The 24,433-nt window shown below is 41.9% G+C and overlaps 1 non-coding gene across 1 annotated transcript; it reads left to right on the forward strand.

Moving 5' to 3' along the window:
• The first annotated feature begins 3,359 nt into the window (after positions 1-3,359).
• Positions 3,360-3,431, forward strand: trnae-cuc (transfer RNA glutamic acid (anticodon CUC)). The gene has a single exon. It is a non-coding gene; the product is annotated as a tRNA-Glu (tRNA).
• The last annotated feature ends 21,002 nt before the right edge of the window (positions 3,432-24,433 follow it).

Raw genomic sequence — 24,433 nt, forward strand, 5'->3', positions numbered from 1 at the left:
TTTTTAAACTAATTTTGTTTTATCATTTTTTTTTCTAGTCCTTCGCTATCAATATCCTCAAACACGGATCTTTCATCCTTGCTCAAATTAATGGGGAAATTGTCGTTTTCTCGGTCCGAATAGCTGTTTTTGTTGGAGGCTCCCATTAAAAACAATCTGAATATGTGAGGAGCCATCAAAGATGTGACGTCATCGTCTGCGACTTCCGGTAGAGGCAGGGCTTTTCTCTTAACACCGAAAGTTGTGAACTTTATCGTGGATGTTCTCTACTAAATCCTTTCAGCAAAAATATGGCAATATCGCGAAATGATCAAGTATGACACATAGAATGGACCTGCTATCCCCGTTTAAATAAGAAAATCTCATTTCAGTAGGCCTTTAAAACACTTGCTTGTGTTCCAGATAATATATTTGATATGCTTTGGTGTAAATTATACTGCACAGTCAATTTTAAAACAAGTTTTTTGCCAATGAAATTCACCCCACCTTTTTCAAAAGTATCACAATTTAACTTTAAAAATGTACACTGTTTATACATCTCAAAATCGTCACAGCTATTTGTTTTTCCCAAAAAGAAACGTCATAAACTTCTAAGTAGATTTACCCGGTCACAACATGAAATACACGCAATCGCTGATTATTTCATACTGTTATGGTTATGCATCTTCATGACCCCAAGATGCGGGGACAAATTCAGATAAAAATATTCAATTAAAACATATGGTGCAGTAGGAAAGTGCACCAAAAGGCAAGATCGACGGAGCAAGCATAAGGAAAGCATTGCTGCATGGAAGTTAATAGCAAAACAAAACACAGACACTCTAAACAGAATACAATGACGCACAAGAAGCTTTCTGATTAGGGATTGCCAGAAGGTCAGTATCCTAACTGTTAAAAGCCTACTGAAATGAGATTTTCTTATTCAAACGGGGATAGCAGGTCCATTCTATGTGTCATACTTGATCATTTCGTGATATTGCCATATTTTTGCTGAAAGGATTTAGTAGAGAACATTGACGATAAAGTTCGCAACTTTTGGTCGCTAATAAAAAAGCCTTGCCTTTACCGGAAGTAGCACACAATGTGTGCGTGACGTCACCGGTGTGAGGGCTCTTCACATCCTCACGTTGTTTATAATCATAGCCTCAAGCAGCAAGAGCTATTCGGACCGAGAAAGCGACAATTTCCCCATTAATTTGAACGAGGATGAAAGATTTGTGGATAAGGAAAGTTAGAGTGAAGCACAAAAAAAAAAAAAAAGAAAGAAAAAGCGACGGCTCCGGGCGGCAGCAGTGTGAGCGTTTCAGATGTAATTTTCAGATGTAACTAGGATAATTCTGGAAGATTCCTTATCTGCTTATTGTTTTAGTAGTGTTTTAGTGAGATTGTGAGGTCATACCTCAAAGTCAGATGGCTGCGGTGAACGCCAGTGTCTTTGATGGAAGCCATGGAGCAGCCAAGCTCACAGCTGCCTTTTTTGACAGCTGCTGCAGGAGGAGGTCCAGTAATCCACTGATGTCTCCGGTAAGAGATCACAATTTTCCCATCCAAAAACATGCTTGTTGACGCAGAGAAACATGTTCGCTTGACCGCTCTGTGTTAAAGCTTCACAACAAACAAAGAAACACCGGCTGTGTTTCGGTGCTAAAGGCGGCTGGAATCCACCTCTTTCCACCAACAGCATTCTTATTTATAGTCTCCATTATTAATTGAACAAATTACAAAAGATTCAGCAACACAGATTTCCAAATTACTGTGTAATTATACGATGAAAAGAGACGACTTTTAGGCGTAAGTGGTGCTGAGCTAATATGTCCCCTCCAACCAATAACGTCACAAGCACGCGTCATCATTCCGCGACATTTTCAACAAGAAACTCCGCGGGAAATTTAAAATTGCAATTTAGTAAACTAAAAAGGCCGTATTGGCATGTGTTGCAATGTTAATATTTCATCATTGATATATAAACTATCAGACTGCGTGGTCGGCAGTAGTGGGTTTCAGTAGGCCTTTAACTGGGAGCAGATGCTTAGCCAGAAGATCGTGTCTCGAAAACATAGGCAGACAGGAAGTAGAATGGAAAATAAGGCACTGTTCAGAAAATAATTGCAAAAACAGGAAGCTAATAATAATGTCCAAAACTGTCATGTGGGATCAAGACAAACCCCATATAAAACACTGTCTTAGCAGCATTAATATCAGGCTTGCGGCACGTGATGACCATGGTAGTCGTGATTCCAGAATGCAGAAGATAGCGAGCAATAGTTTGCAGATAAAAATACATTTATTTTACGGCAAACAAACTAAAAACGAGTCCTGTAGGAAGAGGACTAAAGCGTAGGGAAGGTTATGCAGTACAAAACTAAATTGAACTGGCTATGCAGTACACAAAATGATTACAGCAATGTGTATATGTATATGTTATATATATATGTATATGTTATATATATATGTATATGTTATATATATATATATATATATATATATATATATATATATATATATATATATATAGATGTATATATATATATATATATATATATATATATATATATATATATATATATATATATATTAATATGTATGTCTGCATAGATAGATGGATACACTGCATTGTCTGTTCTAACAGGTACACAAATCCTCATTTGACAGGCCCAACAACAAAAACAACTTACATTAAAAACAAAAAGTGCAGTACATTCAAAGAGGACTATTAAAAAATAAAAATATTTTAAAAAGGGTTCTTTGATTTTGCTCAGAAATATTATTGCAGAGGGAATGAAGGATGTTTGTGTTGATGTTTTTCAGGGGCAGTGGGACTTTGTAGTGTTTGCCAACTGGCAGTAACTGGAAGGACTGATGGAGAGGGTAGTTTGTGGTAAACCAATTATTTTGCTGGTTTTAAAAACGACATGGAAGTGTATGGTTTTGTGTTTGGAGGTAAGTGAGTTGTACTGGGATGAGAGGTTAAAGATGAAATCGTATTCAATTTGTGATTTGTAAACCTTCGTTAAAAAGTGTTTGCTGACAGGAACAGTACCTAGTTTCCTCATAGTGTGGAGGGGCTGTCAAGTGATTATTTTTTAAATTAGATAAATCACACTCTTGAACTGTGACGCTCTTGAATCATGATTAATCAACGGTCATCATTTGCTTGCATAAATAACATTTGCTTAAGAAAGTACCCCACTATTTGGGTACAAAGGCAATTTGGTCATTTGAATGTCATACAGGACTTTTTTTTTTTATGTTTTACTGAACTGCAAGTCATTGATTTGCTCAGAATTTGGTGACAGTAAGTATAGAAATAATTAAGTTGATTAAGTTTTGCAATATCTTAGCAAACTACTTACAAGAGCTCCCTGGTAGTCTAGTGGTTAGGATTCGGCGCTCTCACCGCCGCGGCCCGGGTTCGATTCCCGGTCAGGGAATGAGTCTTTTACCATGAATTGATTGACTTAAACAAGTTGAAAAACTTATTGGGGTGTTGCCATTTAGTGGTCAATTGTAAGGAATATGTACTGAACTGTGCAATCTACTAATAAAAGTATCAATCAATCAATCAATACAGCCGTACGGTAAGGCAGTGTTTTAATATACCTTTTTTGAGCAAAGACACATTTTTTGCGTTAAATAAATACGGAGGCACACCATCAGCAGAAATTATTAAAAAAACAAAACTCAGTTGACAGTAAAAAGTCGTTGTTACAATTGTTAGATATGAATTCAAACCATAACCAACCATGCATCAATATAGCTCTTGTCTCAAAGTAGGTATACTGTCACAACCTGTCACATCGCGCTGTGACTTATTTTGAGTTTTTTTGCTGTTTTCCTGTGTATAGTGTTTTAGTTCTTGTCTTGCGCTCCTATTTTGATATTTTCCTGTAGCAGTTTCATGTCTTCCTTTGAGCGATATTTCCCGCATCTACTTTGTTTTAGCAATCAAGAATATTTCAGTTGTTTTTATCCTTCTTTGTAGGGACATTGTTGATTGTCATGTCATGTTCGGATGCACTTTGTGGATGCCGTATTTGCTCCACAGTAAGTCTTTGCTGTCATCCAGCATTCTGTTTTTGTTTACTTTGTAGCCAGTTTAAGTTTTAGTTTCGTTCCGCGTAGCCTTCCCTAAGCTTAAAGACCTACTGAAATGAGATGTTCTTATTTAAACGGGGAGAGCAGGTCCATTCTATGTCTCATACTTGATCATTTTGCAATATTGACATATTTTTGCTGAAAGGATTTAATAGAGAACATCCACGATAAAGTTCGCAACTGTCGGTGTTAAGAGAAAAGCCCTGCCTTTACCGGAAGTCGCAGACGATGACATCACATGTTGAAGGCTCCTCACATACTCACATTGTTTTTAATGGGAGCCTCCAACAAAAAGTGCCACACGGACCGAGAAAACGACAATTTCCCCATTAATTTGAGCGAGGATGAAAGATCCGTGTTTGAGGATATTGATAGCGACGGACTAAAAAAAAAAACACAAAAAAACGCGATTGCATTGGGACGGATTCCGATGTTTTTAAACACATTTACAAGGATAATTCTGGGAAATCCCTTATCTTTCTATTGTGTTGCTAGTGTTATAGTGAGTTTAATATTACCTGATAGTCGGAGGGGTGTGTCCATGGGTGTGTTGACGCCAATGTCTCAGAGAAGTCGACGGCAGCTTCATGGACGGCCCAAGCTCAGCTTTTCTCCGGTAAGAAGCGGCTTTTCAACCAAAATTTTCTCACCGAAACCTGCTGGTTGACATTTGGTCTGTATTCATGTTTGTTCTGATCCATAGTAAATTTTCACCTCCGGGAATTTTAAACAAGGAATCACCGTGTGTTTGTGTGGCTAAAGGCTAAAGCTTCCCAACTCCATCTTTCTACTGTGACTTCTCCAATATTAATTGAACAAATTGCAAAAGATTCAGCAACACAGATATCCAAAATACTGTGTAAGTATGCCGTTAAAGCAGACGACTTTTAGCTGTGTGTGTGCGTAGCACTCATACTTCCTAAAAACGCGTGACGTCTTGCGTACACGTCATCATTACACAACGTTTCCAAGACGAAACTGCCGGGAAATTTAAAATTGTAATTTAGTAAACTAAAAAAGCCGTATTGGCATGTGTTGCAATGTTAATATTTCATTATTGATAAATAATCTATCAGACTGCGTGGTGGGTAGTATTGGGTTTCAGGAGGCCTTTAAATGCCTTTTCTTAGGGGCACTCACCTTTTGTTTATTTTTGGTTTAAGCATTAGATACCATTTTACCTGCACACTGCTTCCTGCTGTTTCCGACATCTACAAAGCAATTAGCTACCGGCTGCCACCAACTGATATGGAAGAATATTACACAGTTACTCTGCCGAGCTCTAGACAGCACCAACACTCAACAACAACACACAACTTGCAGACTATAATTACTAGTTTGCAAAAAATATCCTTAACCCAAATAGGTGAAACTAGATAATCTCTGAAGGCACACCAGTGTGCCGCGGCAGGGTGGTTGAAAAACGCTGCAGCAAGGAACGCACCATTAAAGCCAAGACTGCAAATGATTTGCGCATGCGCAAATTACTGCAATTCCTGTGTTGTGAGGGTCTCCGATCTGCTCGCACAAGTTAAGCACAGCTGACCGCCTGTGAGATCTTTGGAACAGGGGAGAGGATCACAGCAGCAACCGTCACTGCTCGATGAGGACAGTAATGCTGCGTGTCAAAGTCTCCAAGACACTAAAACGCCTCCAATAACACCAGAAAAAGTCACTAGATGCGTCACTAGTAGCTGTTTATAGAGGAATGGAAAGTCGCTAGATATAGCGACAACGGTGCCAAGTTGTCAACACTGCATGCTGTGACTGTCCGTAAAAAAAAGCATTTTTTAAAATGTTATCTGTGTTAAACGCAGGTAAACTGCCGCCAGCATAGTTTGTTGTTCTCTGTTTGTTGTCCATGTAGCATTCATGCTAGTGACGCCATCCTCACATTTATGTTCCGCTTTAAGATTCTATTTTAAACTTGATGTGCACCGATGACATTTGTTGGTGCAATACTGACTAATTACCCCAGTTGTATCTAAAGTTCCGGGGGAGGATGTTTTGAAGGGCACACAGCACATTGCTCTTACTATATATATATATATATATACAGTGGGGCAAAAAAGTATTTAGTCAGCCACCGATTGTGCAAGTTCTCCCACTTAAAATGATGACAGAGGTCTGTAATTTTCATCATAGGTACACTTCAACAGGCTCAAAATCTCACGATACATGGCCCATTCATTCTTTCCTTAACACGGATCAATCGTCCTGTCCCCTTAGCAGAAAAACAGCACCAAAGCATGATGTTTCCACTCCCATGCTTCACAGTAGGTATGGTGATCTTGGGATGCAAGTCAGTATTCTTCTTCCTCCAAACACGACGAGTGAATTTACACCAAAAAGTTATATTTTGGTTTTATCTGACCACATGACATTCTCCCAATCCTCTGCTGTATCATCCATGTATCCATTTTGGTATAAACTCAACTTGTCGTGTTTGGAGGAGGAAGAATACTGAGTTGCATCCCAAGAACACCACACCTACTGTGAAGCATGGGGGTGGAAACCTCAATCTCAATCTCCTGACGATTGAGGGAACCCCTCATGAAACAGTTCTGTAGAGATGAAGTAGTCTTGTGATTTTTCCCACACGTACATACATATATATATATATATATATATATATATATATATATATATATATATATACACACACATATATTCATTTGACTACTGTATGTGTGTGTATATGTATATATTTATATATATATATATATATAAATGTATTAGGGCCATCAATGTCAACACGTTGTGAAAGTCTCCCTCTATGGTGGGTTCTCCTGGTGCCGATAGATTTTCTGGGAGCCAAGTTGTCAGGTTTTGAACAAAGTCTTTTATTTCAAGCACACACGCCCAAGGATAGTCTGCTTTCAAGCAGTCTTCGCTATTGTGACTTTTTCAGTCTGCTCGTGCATGTGTCTCTTCCTCCCACTCCAATCATGTGCCTCGTCCGGCTGCTGCTAATAAGGGCGACAGGTGTTTGATCATTGCACTACCGGTTGAGTGAACGCTGGCGCGCGCTGCTGCAACTACTCATCGGTTTTATCTCTTGCCTTAAGTTGTTTTGGGTGCTTTTGAAGTTTCTTTTTTGATCATGGCACATGCTCACTTTTACTGCACTTTTAAATGATTATCTTGTCATGGTAATCTGAGAAATACCTCACCTGCTGATCATCGGAGTTTGGCGGAAAACGCCACTTCTCGTTTGCCACCAAATGTGGCTGTGCAGGCCAATGCGAGACCCACATGGTTTGCCACATGTGGGGCAGATGTAGTCCACGTTTGAGAGGGGGGCCCGTGCAGCGCGCTGATGTCGCTGTATACGTTGTTGTTTTCTCCTCTCAGTGGTCTGCTCCTGGAGATGAGCAACGCCGGCGTGACTGCAGTTGCGCCAGGTGTGGCGATCAGCAGCCAAGACTTCCAGTGCGGAAGGCTGGATAGCACAGCGCTTCAGGAAGGTTTTTATGTGGTCCTTGTAGCGTTTCCGCTGACCCCCAGGAGACTTACAGCCTTCCTGGAGTTGGCCGTAGAGGATCTGTCTGGGGAGTCTCTGTTTTGGCATGCGGATTACATGCCCCACCCAGCGCAGATGTCTTTGCGCAAGGAACACTTGGATGCTGGGTGTTTGGGTCCGGTCAAAAATATCCACATGAGGGACCCTGTCCTCCCAGGTCAGACCCAGAATACGTTGCAGGCAGCGGATGTGGTATCTCTCCAGGATTCTGACGTGCCTTTGGTAAGGGGTCCAGGCTTCCGACGGACAAACAACTCTGTAAACAGCTGATTTGGTGGAAACTGTCAGGTTTCTGTTCAGGAAGACCCTGGTTTTGAGCCTACCGAAGGCAGCAGACTCTATACCCAACACGGAAATGGATGTCATTAACGATGTTAGAGGTGGGGGACAGGGCGCTTCCGAGGTAGGTGAAATGTGGAACGATGGTGAGCTGCTGGCCATCAATGTTGAAGACAGGCACTTCTGACTGGTGGATAGAGTGTTGCGCAGTGATCTGTGTTTTTGAAATGTTGGCCTTGAGTCCTAGGGCACTGTACGTGGATGAGACCATGTTAAGTGCACGTTGTAGAGAGTCTGGCGTGTGGGCAAGAAGAGCACAATCTTTAGCATACTGAAGTTCTAGGATCTGTTGTTTTGTAATTTTAGTGAAGAACTGGAGGCGCCGGATTTTGAAGAGACTGCCGTCCAGCCGGAACTGTATGTGGATGCCATCTGTGGTTCCCAGAGCTTTGTGTGAGAAGAGAGTGACTGCTGAGAAAAAGAGGCTGAATATGACAGAGGATAGGACACATCCCTGCCTGACCCCGACTTTCACATTAAAAGAGGGGGATTACTGGCCTCCAATGCGGACACAGGCTCGCAATCCATCATGAAGTTGTCTCAGGATGTTGAGGAACTTTGGCGGAATCCCCAGCCTTCCCAGTAAGTTCCAGAGGAGATTCCGGTTTACGGTGTCAAATGCCTTGGACAGGTCGATGAAGGCGATGTACAGATCCTGGTGGTGTTCCCGGCACTTTTCTTGTACCTGCCTGGCTACAAAGATCATGTCAGTAGTGCTGCGATCCCTTCTGAATCCACACTGTGATTCAGGCAAGATGTTCTTAGAGATGTGAGTAACTAAGCAAGAGAGCATGACACGAGCAAGAACTTTCCCAACAACCGAGAGCAGGGAAATTCCTCTGCTGTTTCCACAGTCGGCTTTGTCACTTTTCCTCTTAAAGATGGTTATTATAGCAGCATCCTTAAATTCCTGGGGAATGGGTTCAGAGGACCAGATGGAGTCAATCAACTGGTGAAGCCGGCGGGTGATGAGATAGCCACCAAGCTTCAGGACCTCAGCTGGGATACCGTCAGGGCCTGGGCTTTTGTTGTTTTTTAGGCCCTTGAAGGCTTTTCTGACCTCAGCAAAGGTAGGCTTGGAATATCCAGGTGGTCGACAGGGAGAGTGGTTGGGAAATTGGTGAACATTTCCTGGTCAGAGGGATTTTTGGAGTTAAGGAGAGTGTTGAAATGTTCAGCCCATCTATTTAGGATCTGGGGTGTGTCCTTATAGAGGGTGACTCTGTCTGCCGATCTGACTGGGGTTATGTTTTTTCTCTGTGGACCATATATGGATTTGACGGCATCATAAAATCCATGGAAATTGTTGGTGTCAGCATAGAGCTGGATCTCGCTGGCTTTCTTGATCCACCAGTCATTCTCCATGGCTCTGAGGGTACGCTGGACTTCGGCTCTTATGAAAGAGAGTCAAGTCTTTAGTGTGATGGATTGTGAGTTGGCCAGGTAAGCAGCATGGGCTTTGTGTTTTGCCTTGAGAAGTTTATGGATATCCGGTGCACTGTTGTCAAACCAGTCCTGATGTTTATGCCTGGTGTACCCAAGGGATTCCTCTGCTGCCTGATGGATGGCACTCCTTAGGGAGTTCCAGCAGGTGTTGATGTCAGGGTCCAGGTGGGTATCAGGGATTGCAGACACATTTTCTACAAGCTGTGCTCTGAGCTGGTCTACAAAGTGCTTGGATTTGAGTGCTTCACAGCTGAGTCTCTTGTTTGGTGGTGTTTTCTTTAGTTGGGGGCAGACTTCCATTTAAATTTGGCTCTGATCATTCGATGGTCAGTCCAGCTGTCCGCTCCACGCATCATAATGGAGATTATCAGGTGATAATATAGTCGAGGAGGTGCCAATGTTTGGAGCAAGGATGTTGCCAGGAGGTCTTAAATTTATCCTTGAGCTGGAACTGGGTGTTGGTGATGATCAACTGATGTTAAGAGCAGAGTGTAAGCCATTATCATTGAGCCTACCAACCCCTTGCAGACCAAGTGTTCCGGTCCAGATTCCACTGTCAGAGCCCACCCTCGCGTTTAAATCCCCGAGAAGTATGATCTTGTCGGTGGGAGGCGTTCCCTCTATGGTGTAATTTAGTGAAGCATAGAATGTGTCCTTGCTCTAGAGGTCTGCATCCAGGGTTGGGGCGTAAGCCCTGATAAGGGTGACATTGCGATTTTTGGTGAGTGGTAAACGTCACGTCATGAGCCTTTTGCTTATACCCACTGGAGACTCTGGGATTTTGTGAAGCAGGCTTGTCCTGGCTGCAAAACCCACTCCATGTAGACAACGGGAGCTTTCTGGATGACCCTTCCAGAAGAAGGTGTAGCCTTCTCCTTCCTCCGTGATTGAGTCTTCCCCGTGTAAGCGGGTTTTGCTCAGGGCGGCTATGTCAATGCTGTATCGGTTTAGTTCATGTGCAAAGAGTGCTTTTCTTCGCTGCGGGCAGCTGGAGAGATCACGCACATCCAAAATTGTGCGGACGTTCCATGACGCTAATGTGAAGGGAATTTTGTTTCTCTTGTGCGTTTGTTTTCGACCGCATAAAGGGATGGCCCGGCAGCTGAGGTAGGCTGCCCGGGCGGTGAGGAACAGACCATTTTTAGGCCACCTTTTCTATGCCCTTCCCACTTTAGGGTGAGCAGAGCGGGGCTAGTCAGTCACGTGCAAAGCTGCCGGGAAGGCATGCTGTTCCATCCCATGCCATAGCGACCTTCACTCGCATGCTGCCTACATGCAGGGTTGAGTTAAGTACTGCCAGTCACATCCTTGACCTGTACCAGGACCGCAGGGTTCGGGGTTGGGGGCGGGGGGGCGTACTGCTGAGGAGGAGGAAAAACACCTGCACGGTGAATTGATTTAAGTGGTGGTAGAAGTGCGCAGTCTCTACCTGCACTGTTTTTTCTTGGCCCCATGTGGCGTCTTCCAGTGGCATGAAAAGCTGATGACGACCTTCTGCCGAATGGGGTTGCAAAGGACTGCCAGAGCACCGGTCTGTTGGGGACTGCCTAATGCAGGTCCTCCCCACATATTTTTCATTAGGTGTTTTCTCCCGTAGCCTATAACCAAGTGGTGAGCCAGTAGGCACTGGACAGTCGTATGGCGGTAGCCAGGATGAAGGCTAAGCTATGCACCCCCGGGGGATCCCTTGCTGTTTAACATGAGGCCGCAAGGCACACAGTTACGGGGGTCTGCCTCAAGGAGGCACAGCAAAGGAAATGGTGATGGAGAGGCTATGTACTGGCGAGGAAAGACTTACGCATTCTGCTTTTCCATCACTTGGTTCTTGTTCAGCTAGCTAGCGGCAGTTCCTGGAAGCAAAAGGCAGCAAGCAGCAGGCATGCAACAAAGCAAGAAGCAGACAGGCATGCGACTATGCTACTCAAGGATGGCTGCACTAGACGCATCACATCACCCTGCGGTTCATACCCGCTAGCCCCGACATAGCCTACCAGCCTTACCAAAGATACATCCACCATGGGTCCCGCAGCAATCACCAGCTCAGTGAAAACACGCCAATAAAATCAATTTGCTCCAAAACACGTCCCCCACCAAGGAGCATTGGCCGGGGAGTCGACCACAAAGTGTTAGCCGGCCTAGCTAGGTCGGCTAACCCAATATATAAAAAAGGCAGCGCTAATGCCAACTTCGGTCTTCTTAACATTCGCTCACTCACAAGCAAAGAAAGGACATCTCGTCCAGGATTTCCTTGCTGGCCATAAACTGGACTTCATCTGCCTAACAGAAACATGGCAACACGTTAGTGATAACTCGGACCTTAATGACTTTGATTGATTGATTCATTGAAACTTTCATTAGTAGATTGCACAGTTCAGTACATATTCCGTACAACTGACCACTAACTGGTAACACCCGAATAAGTTTTTCAACTTGTTTAAGTCGGGTTCCAAGTCAATCAATTCATGGTACAAACATATACAATCAGCATAATACAGTCATCACACAAGTTAATCATCATAGTATATATATTGAATTATTTACATTATTTACAATCGGGGGGGTTGGATGAGGAGCTTTGGTTGATATCAGTACTTCAGTCATCAACAGAGAAATGGACATTGAAACATTGTATGTCTTACTTAGTAGGATATGTACAGCGAGCAGAGAACATAGTGAGTTCAGATAGCATAAGAACAAGTATATACATTAGAAAAACATTTGTTATTTACATTAGGTCATATACAATCCGGGGGGATGGGATGTGAATGGAGGAGGGTATTAGTAAAAGGTGGAAGTTGCCTGGAGGTGTTGTTTTAGAGCGGTTTTGAAGGAGGATAGAGATGCACTTACTTTTATACCTGTTGGGAGTGCATTCCACGTTGATGTGGCATTGAAAGACAATGAGTTAAGACCTTTGTTAGATCGGAATCTGGGTTTAACGTGGTTTGTGGAGCCCCCACCCCCGGTGTTGTGGTTATGGCGGTCATTTACATTAAGGAAGTAGTTTGACATGTACTTAGGTATCAGGGAGGTGTAGCGGATTTTATAGACTAGGCTCAGTGCAAGTTGTTTTACTCTGCTCTCCACCCTGAGCCAGCCCACTTTGGAGAAGTGGGTTGGAGTGAGGTATGATCTGGGGTGGAGGTCTGAAAGTAACCGGGCTAGCTTGTTCTGGGATGTTTGAAGTATAGATTTGAGGGTTTTGGAGGTGCTGGGATACCAGGGGGTGCAAGCGTAATCGAAAAAAGATTGATTGAGAGTTCCCGCTAGAATCTTTAAGGTGCTTTTGTTGACCAGAGAGGAGATTCTGTCGAGGAATCTCGTTCGTTGGTTGACCTTTTTGATTACCTTGGTTGCTATTTTATCACAGGAAAGATTGGCCTCTAGAATGGAACCTAGGTAGGTGATCTCATCTTTCCTGGTGATAACAATGTCACCCACTTTTATAGTGAAGTCACTGACTTTCTTAAGGTTGATATGGGACCCAAATAGGATGGATTCCGTTTTACCTAAGTGTATGGATAGCTTGTTGTCAGCGAGCCAGGTGCAAATATTAAGGAGTTCAGCACTGAGGATTTGTTCTACCTGTGACTTGTCCTTGCCGGATACCAGCAGGGCCGAGTCCTCCGCAAACAGGAACAATTCACAGTCGCATGCTGATGGCATGTCATTTACGTATATTAGGAACAGTAAAGGTCCTAGTATACTGCCTTGTGGGACTCCACAGCTTACTGAGAGGGGAGGGGACACGCTGCTCTTCACCTCTACCACCTATTTCCTCCCCTCCAAGTAAGATTGCATCCAGCTCAATGAGGTTTTATCGAAAATCCGATTGCTCTGAGCTTATCCAACAGTATAGCGTGGTTAACGGTGTCAAAGGCCTTCTGAATGTCCAGCATGACCATGCCGCAGTATTTGCCCGCATCCACCTCATGTTTGATGTAGTTGGTCAGATAGAGAAGGCATGTGTCAGTGCTGTGGTTAGTTTTGAAGCCGGATTGGAATTTGTACATTAGTTTATTAGTAGCAAGGTATCTATCGACCTGTTCATAAACTATTGTTTCCATTACTATGGAAATGGAACTGAGAATAGAAACAGGTCGGTAGTTACCAGGTTGTAATTTGCTTTTTTTTTATAAAGGGGGATTACGCCTGCTATCTTGAAATCCTTGGGTACTTGGCCTTGTTCAATTGAGAGGTTTATTACAGTATACAGTGGGTACAGAAAGTATTCAGACCCCCTTAAATTTTTTACTCTTTGTTAAATTGCAGCCATGTGCTAAAATCATTTAAGTAATTTTTTTTCCTCATTAATGTACCCACAGCACCCGATATTGACAGAAAAACACATAATTGTAGACATTTTTACAGATTTATTAAAAAAGAAATCTGAAATATCACATGGACATAAGTATTTAGACCCTTTGCTCAGTATTGAGTGGAAGCACCCTTTTGAGCTAATACAGCCGTCAGTCTTCTCGGCAATGATGCAACTAGTTTTTCACACCTGTATTTGGGGATCCTCTGCCATTCCTCCTTGCAGATCCTCTCCAGTTCTGTCAGGTTGGATGGTGAACGTTGGTGGACAGCCATTTTGAGATCTCTCCAGAGATGCTCAATTGGGTTCAAGTCAGGGCTCTGGCTGGGCCATTCAAGAACAGTCACAGAGTTGTTCCGAAGCCACTCCTTCGTCATTTTAGCTGTGTGCTTAGGGTCATTGTCTTGTTGGAAGGTGAACCGTCGGCCCAGTCTGAGGTCCATAGCACTCTGGAAAAGGTTTCCGTCCAGGATATCTCTGTACTTGGCCGCATTCATCTTTCCTTCAATTGCAAGCAGTCGTCCTGTCCCTGCAGCTGCAAAACACCCCCACAGCATGATTCTCCCACCACCACACTTGACTGTAGGGATGGTGTTGGGCAGGTGATGAGCGGTGCCTGGTTTTTCCACACATACCGCTTAGAATTAAGGCAAAAAAGTTCTATCTTTGTCTCATCAGACTAGAGAATCCTATTTATCATAGTCTGGGAGTCCTTCATGTGTTTTTTGGCAAATTCTATGCAGGCTTTCATGTGTCTTACTCTGAGGAGAGACTTCCGTCGGGCCACTCTGCCATAAAGCCCTTACTGGTGGAGGGCTGCAGTGATGGTTGACTTTCTTGAACTTTCTCTCATCTCCTCACTGCATCTCTGGAGTTCAGCCACTGTGATCATTGGGTTCTTTTTTACCTCTCTCACCAAGGCTCTTCTCCCCCGATTGCTCAGTTTGGTTGGACGGCCAGCTTTTGGAATAGTTCTTGTCGTCCCATACGTCTTTTATTTAAGGATTATGGAGGCCACTGTGCTCTTGGGAACTTTTAGTGCAGCAGAAATTCTTTTGTATCCATGGCCAGATCTGTGCCTTGCCACAATTCTGTCTCTGAGCTCTTCAGGCAGTTCCTTCGACCTCATGATTCTCATCTGCTTTGACATGCACTGTGAGCTGTAAGGTCTTATATAGATAGGTGTGTGGTTAATCAAGTCCAATCATTAGAATTAAACACAGCTGGACTCCAATGAAGGTGTAGAACCATCTCATGGATGATCAGAAGAAATGCACAGTACCGGGGGTAAATATACAAGTGTCACAGCAAAGGGTCTGAATACTTATGCCCATGTGATATTTCAGTTTTTCTTTTTTAATAAATCTGTAAAAATGTCTGCAATTCTATGTTTTTCTGTCAATATGGGGTGCTGTGTGTACATTGAAAGGAAAAAAAAATGAACTTAAATGATTTTAGCACAAGGCTGCAATTTAACAAAGAGTAAAACATTTAAGGGGGTCTGAATACTTTCCGTACCCACTATATGTGTGATTATTGGGGCAATGGTGGTGGCAGAGTCCATGAGGAATCTGGAGGGGATATTGTCAAGGTCGGTGGCCTTGTTTGGGTGGAGCGCGCTCAATTTATTAAGCACCTCGTCAGTTGAGACCATTTCTAATTTGAAATTGTTGTTAATTACTCCTCCCGGGTTTGTTTACACTTACAAACCTTGCGCCACTGGTCGCGGAGGAGGTCTCACTATGATCTATCGCAAGAAGTGGAAAGTCTCACCGGTGTCTTCTACTGTCTTCTGCTCCTTTGAATGCACAGTTTTGCAGCTATCTGGACCTACTCCCATAATCATTGCTGCTGGTTACTGTCCACCAAAATAAAACAAAAGATTTTATTAGTGATTTTCCTGCTTTTCTTGCTCATCATTCTTCACTTTAAACTAATATTGTACTGCTGGGGGATTTGAATTTTCACATGGACAGCACCAACAGTACAATCGCCAGTGACTTTTCATCCTGTCTTCAAAGCTTTGTTCTGCAGCAGTACATCAACTTCCCTACCCACTGTAAAGGACACACACTGGATTTGGTTTGCTGTTCAGGTGTAAATGTTGTTAATGCCACTTCCAATTCACTACCTTACTCCAATCACCTGCTATTATCTTTTAATGTCAAATAAAGTTTTTCTACAATTACCTTTTCCTGTTTTCGCAAAATCAATTACATCAACTCTGACAATCTTTCCACGGCCATTGACACAGTGACTCTCTTTCCTCTGCCGATGAACTGGTTGTCACGATTTAACAAGCCCACAGACCCAAAATCAGACAAGAGAAGCATGTGACGGATAGGCGTCGTCGGCTGGAGAGGAGGTGTCTGGCAGGCAGGCAGGCTTAGAGGAGGTAGGCACTGGAGGCAGAGGAAAACAATGGTGAGTTGAGGAACAAGATACCAGGAACAAAAGGCACAAACGAAAGATCAACAAGATTATCAAAATACTACGAGAACTGGCGAGAAGCATTACCACTTGGAGAGCTGTGAAACGATCTGGCAGCGTCGTGTAAGGAGAGCAGGGCTTCTGTGGAGTGGAGGTCATTAGTAGATGGCAGGCAGGGGGGTGAGCTGATCAGCGCCAGGTGTACCAGGTGTGCCAGACTGGGAAGCCAGGAACCCAAACTCCGCCCACACATGACCACCCCCAGACAGACAAGACAGACACACAAGACACTGCAGGAACTGTGACACTGGTCAGCTACTACAACATTAATCTTCATCTACTGGTCATGCTGGCTCCAGAAAAAATCTGAAGCGTTTCTGTTTCACCAACTCTGCCCCCTGGTTTACTCCCACACTCCGCAAATTAAAAACAAAGAAACGCCAACTTGAACATCTTTACAAAAAAACTGGTCTCACTGTACACAAGGACATGTACATCCAACACATTCAACATTACATAAACTGCCTAAACAATACCGACGTACAGTCATTGAAGAGGAGTGGACCAACATTCCACAAACCACAATCTACAACCTGATCAACTCTATCCTTGGGAATGGCGTGGTGAGGTTGGCAGAGTGGCCGTGACAGCAACCTGAGGGTTCCTGGATCGAACCCCACCTTCTACCAACCTCGTCATGTCCGTTGTGTCCCTGAACAGGACACTTCACCCATGCTCCTGATGGGTCGTGGTTAGGGACTAGCATGGCAGCTCCTGCTATCAGTGTGTGAATGGGTGAAAGTGGAAATAGTGTCAAAGCGCTTTGAATACCTTGAAGGTGGAAAAGCACTATACAAATATAAACCATTTACCATTCACGCTAAGGAGATGTGTTTCACTGTGTGAGGCAAATAGTGGTCACACCAGATTCCGACCCCTCCAGAGCCCCAATAAAGCAAAACTGCACCTTTCAGTGTGGCCTTTTACTGTGGGCAGCCTAATAATAGCCAAATAATGCTGCTGTTTATTAAGCATCTTGATATGCCACACCTGCGAGGCGGGATGAATTATCTTGGCAAAGAAGAAGTGCTCACTAACACAGATTTAGACATATTTGTGAACAATATTTCAGAGGAATAGGTATTTTGTGTATATAGTAAAAAATGTAGATACTCCCAATTTGAGCTAGACTTTTCTTGATTAGAACATTTTGCTTGTATGCTTGTGTTAATGGACACAGCAGAGACTATACACAATGATTGCAGGTGTGAGCTGACAGCTGCCTCTGTCAATCAACTGCTTCAGACTGGCCACACCAGTCAATAATGACTATGTAGGGGGGTGGGTCCCCTCCTCTATATAAATGGAGCAGCAGGTGAGACTCAGGTGCAATGGAGCAGATTGGAGGACAGCGGAAGAGTGCTGGGCCCATAACTCAGAGTTTGATTAAGCGATCATCTTGCCAACTATGGAGGGTCTCTGTGCAATCATGGGGACAAGGGCCTTCAGATGACTGCTGCCAGGAGTGGAGTTTCTCCCTAGGTCCTTTAGCAAATGCTTCCTGTGTGTTCCAGTCAGCAGAAGAATCCAAAGTGTACTGGAGGCTTTTGAACGCAGTTAGCAGTAGCTTCTGCCCAAAGCTGTCAGTTCACTGCTTATTGGTGTAGCAGCTCGCACTTGGCGAACCTGACCTTAAAACATACAGGCTGCTGGCTATACTTCTTGTTCCCAGGTGTGGGCACCTACAACAATAAATGACCTGAAGAAGTCTTTACAACTACACTAACTTCAGAACTGTATAACGTTAGAGTAATCTGTAGTTACAATTTCTCACTGTTTCTTTCTCTTTATTTATTCCAACTGATTGTGAGGGAATTTTTCCAAACATGAATGCAGTACAATCTCTGATAAAGCCCAAATTTCAGGGGAACTCACCAATACACTGTAATATTTAGACTTAGACTTCTTTTTATTGTCATTCAAATTTGAACTTTACAGTACAGATAAGAACTAAATGTTGTTGCATTAGCTCATGGTAGTGCAGGATAAAAAAGCAATAAGGTGCAGATATAAATAAATACATTACTGTACATATATATATATATATATATATATATATATATATTGCACCTTTGCATATGCATCCACGTTTATGGATGTATGTTACATTGTCTTTATATTCCAGCGAGTTAGTCCATTTTTGGGGGGAATTGAGGGGATTATTTTAATGCGTTCAAGAGTCTTACGTCCTGAAGGAGGAAAACTGTTACAGAGCCTGGATGTTCTGCTACAGAACCTCTTTCTAGAGTCCAGCAGTGAAAACAATTTTTGGTGGGGAGTGGGAGGAGTCTCTGCAGATTTTCTGAGCCCTGGTCAGGCAGCGGCTTTTTGCGATCCCCAAATTTACCTCTAATATGGACCCACGCGTGCACAACGCACTCACACACACACACACACACACACACAGACATGCTTGTACATACACACACCATCTTTTCCACCACACAGCAGAGTGCTGATTAGATTAGATTAGATAGTACTTTATTTATTCCGTCAGGAGAGGTCCGTCAGGAAAATTTAAATTTTCAGCACAATTGATTGATTGAAGCGTAGCAACAATGATTTAGTAGAAAAAAAAGGATGTAGGATTTATAATATCAGGATTTGATCAGAGACACTTGGTTATAGCCATCCATCCAAAAACACCCCCCATCAATATAATATGAATCACTCCCAAACATGTTCCATTCATTTGTGATGCAAATGAACAAGTGCTTTCTATGTAGTACTTGTCAGGTCTAGGTCCTAAATGGCTGTCAAAGTGTCCCACCTTGTTGGATTATCCTCTCATCCATCTCCTTTTCAGGTGGGATGCATGATTTTTGATCTGCAATAAACTTCCAGGGAGAAGGAATGCGACGAAGCAGCAGACCACTCGATGATGTAAACATAGACACACATGGAAGTAATCACGACCACGCTAAATACTTTCTGTGTTAGCGCTTAAAATAACAATATTACCAATACTTGGTAAAATTGGTTCAGGTCAAAAATTTTAAATTCAATTTTGTTGAGGTGACAACTTGCCCGCCCGAATGCAGCTGAGATAGGCTCCTCCAGCACATCCCGCAACCCCGAAAGGAACAAGCGGTAGAAAAAATGGATGGATGGATGAATGGCACTTTTTGAATGGTTATTTTTCGTATTTTATGGGCGGAACAGAGGAGCTCCCATTGGCTCCGCTGTAACCAGATTTTTATTTACACCTATTTAATATTTACAATGCATTTGAAAAAAATCAATTTGTCGCCATGTCTTTAATAAAAATTTTGAATGATAGGCAACATTAAAAAAAAAGTGCAGATGCTCTTCAAGTCTTAAATATTCATAATCAGTCCCCACAACATTTCAAAACCTCCCTATATCAGTCCCAATTGTTTTTGCCACAAACTTTTCTGGTTGAATTTTATAGTCTTATGTTATTAACGTGACATTAACATGTTCTTAACCCTAACTAGAGCCATCTCCCACAACGATGTCAGAATCTTCCCAAACATGTCCGATTGGTCTGTGCTACATCTATGCAGCAAAAATGTTTGGTCTGACTCTTATAGTTTTTAACATTTTGTGATTCACCCTTGCGAAGTTGGCACCCCCACCTTGTCCAAATCTCTCCAAACGTGTCCCAATTGTCTATGCTACATTTGTCCTGGTTTGTGCTGAATTTTTTTTTGTTTGAGCCATTATTTATTATTTATATCTGCACCTTATTGCTTTTTTTTCTATCCTGCACTACCAAGAGCTAATGCAATGACATTTCTCTCTTATTTGTACTGTAAAGTTCAAATTTGAATGACAATAAAAAGGAAGTCTAAGTCTAAGTCTTATTGTTTTAAAATTATTAGCGTTTTATAGTTTCTATGTTATTAACGTGTGATTAATGATTGGTAGACATTCGGGGAGATTTGGACAAGGTGTCTGCATGAGGGTCAGTTTGCATTCACATTTTTTTGTAATAAAAACATTTGGCCAAAAACAATCAGAAATGGACATCCTACCATGCAGTGTGAGAATTAGGATATTTTTTTTGTTTTAGCTTGCAAGAAAGCAAATTATGTATGTTGTTTTAACACTTGTGTCTTTTATCCTATTGATTTGTAAAGGACTTGGCAGTCATATTCTATTAGAAAGTGAGGCACCCTCACTGTCTCCCTGACAGGCAAAACACTCAACTGGGCAGTGACCCGAGGACCATCTGGCATAAAGCCAGGAAACTAACCTTTGCAGTGATATATTTGCTTCTTTTGCAGAACCTACAGTACAGTCACACCATATTCTGGGTGGTTTTGTGTATCTTATGCCAATTCCGGTTCTGCTTGCAAAAACCCAACATTTGTATTGCATAGCAAGCAAACATAGTTGACCATCTTGCTCAAAATAGTTTAGATATTGAGTACCGTATTTTTCGGACTATAAGTCGCAGTTTTTTTCATAGTGCGACATATACTCCGGAGCGACTTAAATGTGAAATTATTACCACGTAACCGTAAAATATCAAATAATATTATTTATCTCATTCGCGGAAGAGACAAAGAAAATGTCAGCAATCGTCACACACACACGTCAGCAATCATCACATATACGTCAGCCAATAAAAATTTGGCGGGGGAGGGTCATGGCAGAAGTGCATTGTGGGTCATGGAATGCTAACTGCTATATGCTATGTGCTACTGCCGTAGCTAAAAAATGAATCATTTCATCGTTGACAGTAACTTACAAAAACTGAGAAGGGCTGAACAAAAATTGGACCGAAAAGGAAATAATGTACTGCAGATTACAAGCTGGACGTAGTGAAATATGCAGCAGAAAACGACAAGAGGAAGCGGCGCATACCTTTGGAGTTGGCAGAGTTGTTTAGAAGCGACATCGAGGAAGAAGATTTCATCGGATTTATCGATTAGGAGTGACAGATTGTTTAGTAAACGTATAGCATGTTCTAAATGTTATAGTTATTTGAATGACTCTTACCATAATATGTTACTTTAACATACCAGGCACCTTCTCAGTTGGTTATTTATGTGTCATATAACATACACTTATTCAGCCTGTTGTTCACTATTCTTTATTTATTTTAAATTGCCTTTCAAATGTCCATTCTTGGCATTGGATTTTATCAAATAAATTTCCCCCCAAAATGCGACTTATACTCCAGTGCGACGTTTATATGTTTTTTGCCTTGTTTATTATGCATTTTTGGCCGGTGCGACGTATGTTTCGGAGCGACTTATAATCCGAAAAATACGGTATATCCAGAACCAAGCTTCAGTAACAGAGGGTCTGGAAAGAGCTGGTAAAATGTGATTGTGACACGTAATGCGGACAAAATAATAATCTCTGGAAAATTGCTTACACTCTTCATACATTAAAGAAAACCAACAAATCCCAACAAGCAAGCACTTGGTGATGGAAGCATGACAAAACTCTCTTTAAGGAAGAAAAACAGTCAGGTTAAGACGGAGAGACAATGCAAACCTTAAAGCTTGATTAGAGCCGATTTAGTCTGTCCTGACCATAAACTCTAAGCAAAAATAAAGTTTTAAGTAAAGTCCAAAGGAAAATAAAGTGGCTGTACCCTGAAATGAGTCAGGAAAATGGTTTCACAGAATAGAGGCCTGATGGGTAAAGGCTCAACCTCCTCAACCTTTTTTAAGATTCATAGGTCTGATTGGTTGCTAAAATACCACACATTATTTAAAGACCGATTATATAAAATTAACCTGTCTTACCTATTTGTACCCATTTTCGTGGCATCAAACACTTGATCAACAGTACCTCACCATTTTAAGGCTGCAAAAACAGGATGTTCTCAAAGGGGAAGTGGCCACTGTGCTGCGGGTGTCATGAGAAGGGAGAAACAGAAAGACCAGAAGAGTTACAGCGATTAACTAAAAAGCACAGACTTCCGCCGGACCCCATCTCTTGCAAAATTGAATAAACAAATTGAAAATTCTTATCAGTTATCCAATCTCATGGTCTCTGTATGCCTCTAGCATACACACACTGAGAAGTTGAGTGTCACTGTGGGGTTGCATGATTGCGGTAGACGTGATCCCAGAATGCGGAAGATAGAACATTTTTAATGTTCCAAGGAGCCAAGTACAGCTAGGAAGTGCACTTGACACAAGACTTACACAGAATAACAAAAGAGTTAAGCCTGGTGTATACTCTTGTATCACGTAACGTTCATAAGTGACGCTGTATTGCCCCCCTCTTACGTACCTCTTGTGAGCCTTGCATGCACCTCCCAAAAATCCTAGCTCCGTGTCGTTGACGACACAGACCGCAGAGCTGTGATTGATCGGCTTTTTGAAGAAGAGGCTTCCGAAGCACAGGAGAGCAGACATTGTGTTTGACATGCACAAAATGTAGTAAATAAATATAATGTGCTTGTATTGTAGCACTTGTACTATCTCCGTGCGCTCTAAAAAAAATTACTGAATTTGTCGCTTTTTAGTTTATTTTGTAGTTGCGTTCAGAAAAGTCACAAAGTATCACATTCTTTTTAACTTTTATTGCCAAACATCAATAATACATGACCATACACATTAAAAGGTGCCATATGTTGTAATGAGGCCAGAAATAGTACTGAAATCACGATCCAAATTATGCAGTCTCCTCCAACTCTCCATAAGTGAGGTTGGCAGATACGCAGCCAAATCCAAATCCTACTCCAAGGAACTTCAAATGGCAATCGACGAGTACTACGCTGTGAATGTGTCCTGTGAAAAACTGTCAGACTGGAACTTTCTAATAAGGAAAGTTCCTTGGGTCAATAATGTAAACCTACGACACCGGTATGTTTTAGCACTTTCATGGCAAGTTTACTGACAGAAATAAGTAAGAACTTTACACTACTTTACAGTACTACACTAGAAATGGCAACACCGGAGGATGCATGTCCCAATCAGGAAGATAGAGAAAAAGAAAAAGCTTATTTTGAGGACTAATGCAGATCCCAAATACACATCAGCAAGTACCAGAAGGTAATAAAAGTTGCTTTTGTATAATATAGCTAGAAAAGAAAAAGATAATACGTCTTACCTTATACACATACCATACTAATACACGTATTTTGAAGCACAGTACAATCCATCAAGCGGTGCGGCTTCATCGCTTACCAAAGTCGTATTTGAACATTTTGATAGATTTTGAGCGCTGTGTGTAATGTTTTATATTGTCACTATATTTTCAATGGGACATGTACAATTTTGGTGTTGTTTACTTGAGTCGTATTGCAGTCTACACGTATTTCTCATGTGTGACTGCCATCTACTGCTCACATTTATCTATTCACCATGTACCAAATAAAATAGCTCTGAAGCACAACCAAAATTATTTCGTACATTAGCCGGGTTTTAAGGTGCATTGTCGAGTTTTGAGGAAATTAAAGGATTTTGAGTGTGCCTTATAGTCCGAAAAATACGGTACTATATCTTCACCGCCTTCAATTGTCTCCATCTTTAAAGGCATCCCTGAAACAAATCCTTGTTTTGTTCCTGGCTTTGTCATGAATAAGTTGAGAATCGTAACGACGCCTTATAGATTTACTAAAGGTCTATTTCTCAGATGAACGTGTGCTTTTTAAAAGTAAAAAAAAAGTGTCAAAACCTTTAATGGTTTTATTACATTTTAAGTTCATCCTGAAATTTGCCCTGGATAAAAGCCCTATGTTTTGTGAGTACATGGTTGGATTTTGTTCAAATATAAGAGATGGTAGGAGGACATACATTTTAGGTGAGTTGATTAGAAGTTGGCAACACTGTGTTACAAATGTTGTTGTTCAACCAACATATTTTCTATTTTCACATTATAAAGTAGTTTAATCATTTCACAATGAGGTGTTTTTTTTTCAAAGAAGCAGAACGACACATATAACAGTTTTCTTTTCTTTTTTTGCCAGCCTGTGCTCAGCCAGGTCTTAAGCCAAGACCAATGACTCCTATTAGGGAGTGTGGCAGGCCAGCTGACAGGCGAGTCAATATCCATGAGAAGGCCACTTCATTCATGATACCTACTTGCTGAGAGAGATTGAGGGGCCAGTGAGCATGGCCCTTTGCAGATCACAGGGGAGCATAATGTTCTTAAAAAAAAAAAAAATAATCAAGTGACTGAATGTCGATGGCAATGTTAGGCTATTATAATGAAATTTAAGGCGATGTTAACACTGCAGGGAATACTACTCAATTATGATTTTTTTTTTTTTGATTCAATGCTATCTTTTT

Source organism: Nerophis ophidion, linkage group LG09 (genome assembly GCF_033978795.1).
Source record: "Nerophis ophidion isolate RoL-2023_Sa linkage group LG09, RoL_Noph_v1.0, whole genome shotgun sequence".
NCBI lineage: Eukaryota > Metazoa > Chordata > Actinopteri > Syngnathiformes > Syngnathidae > Nerophis > Nerophis ophidion.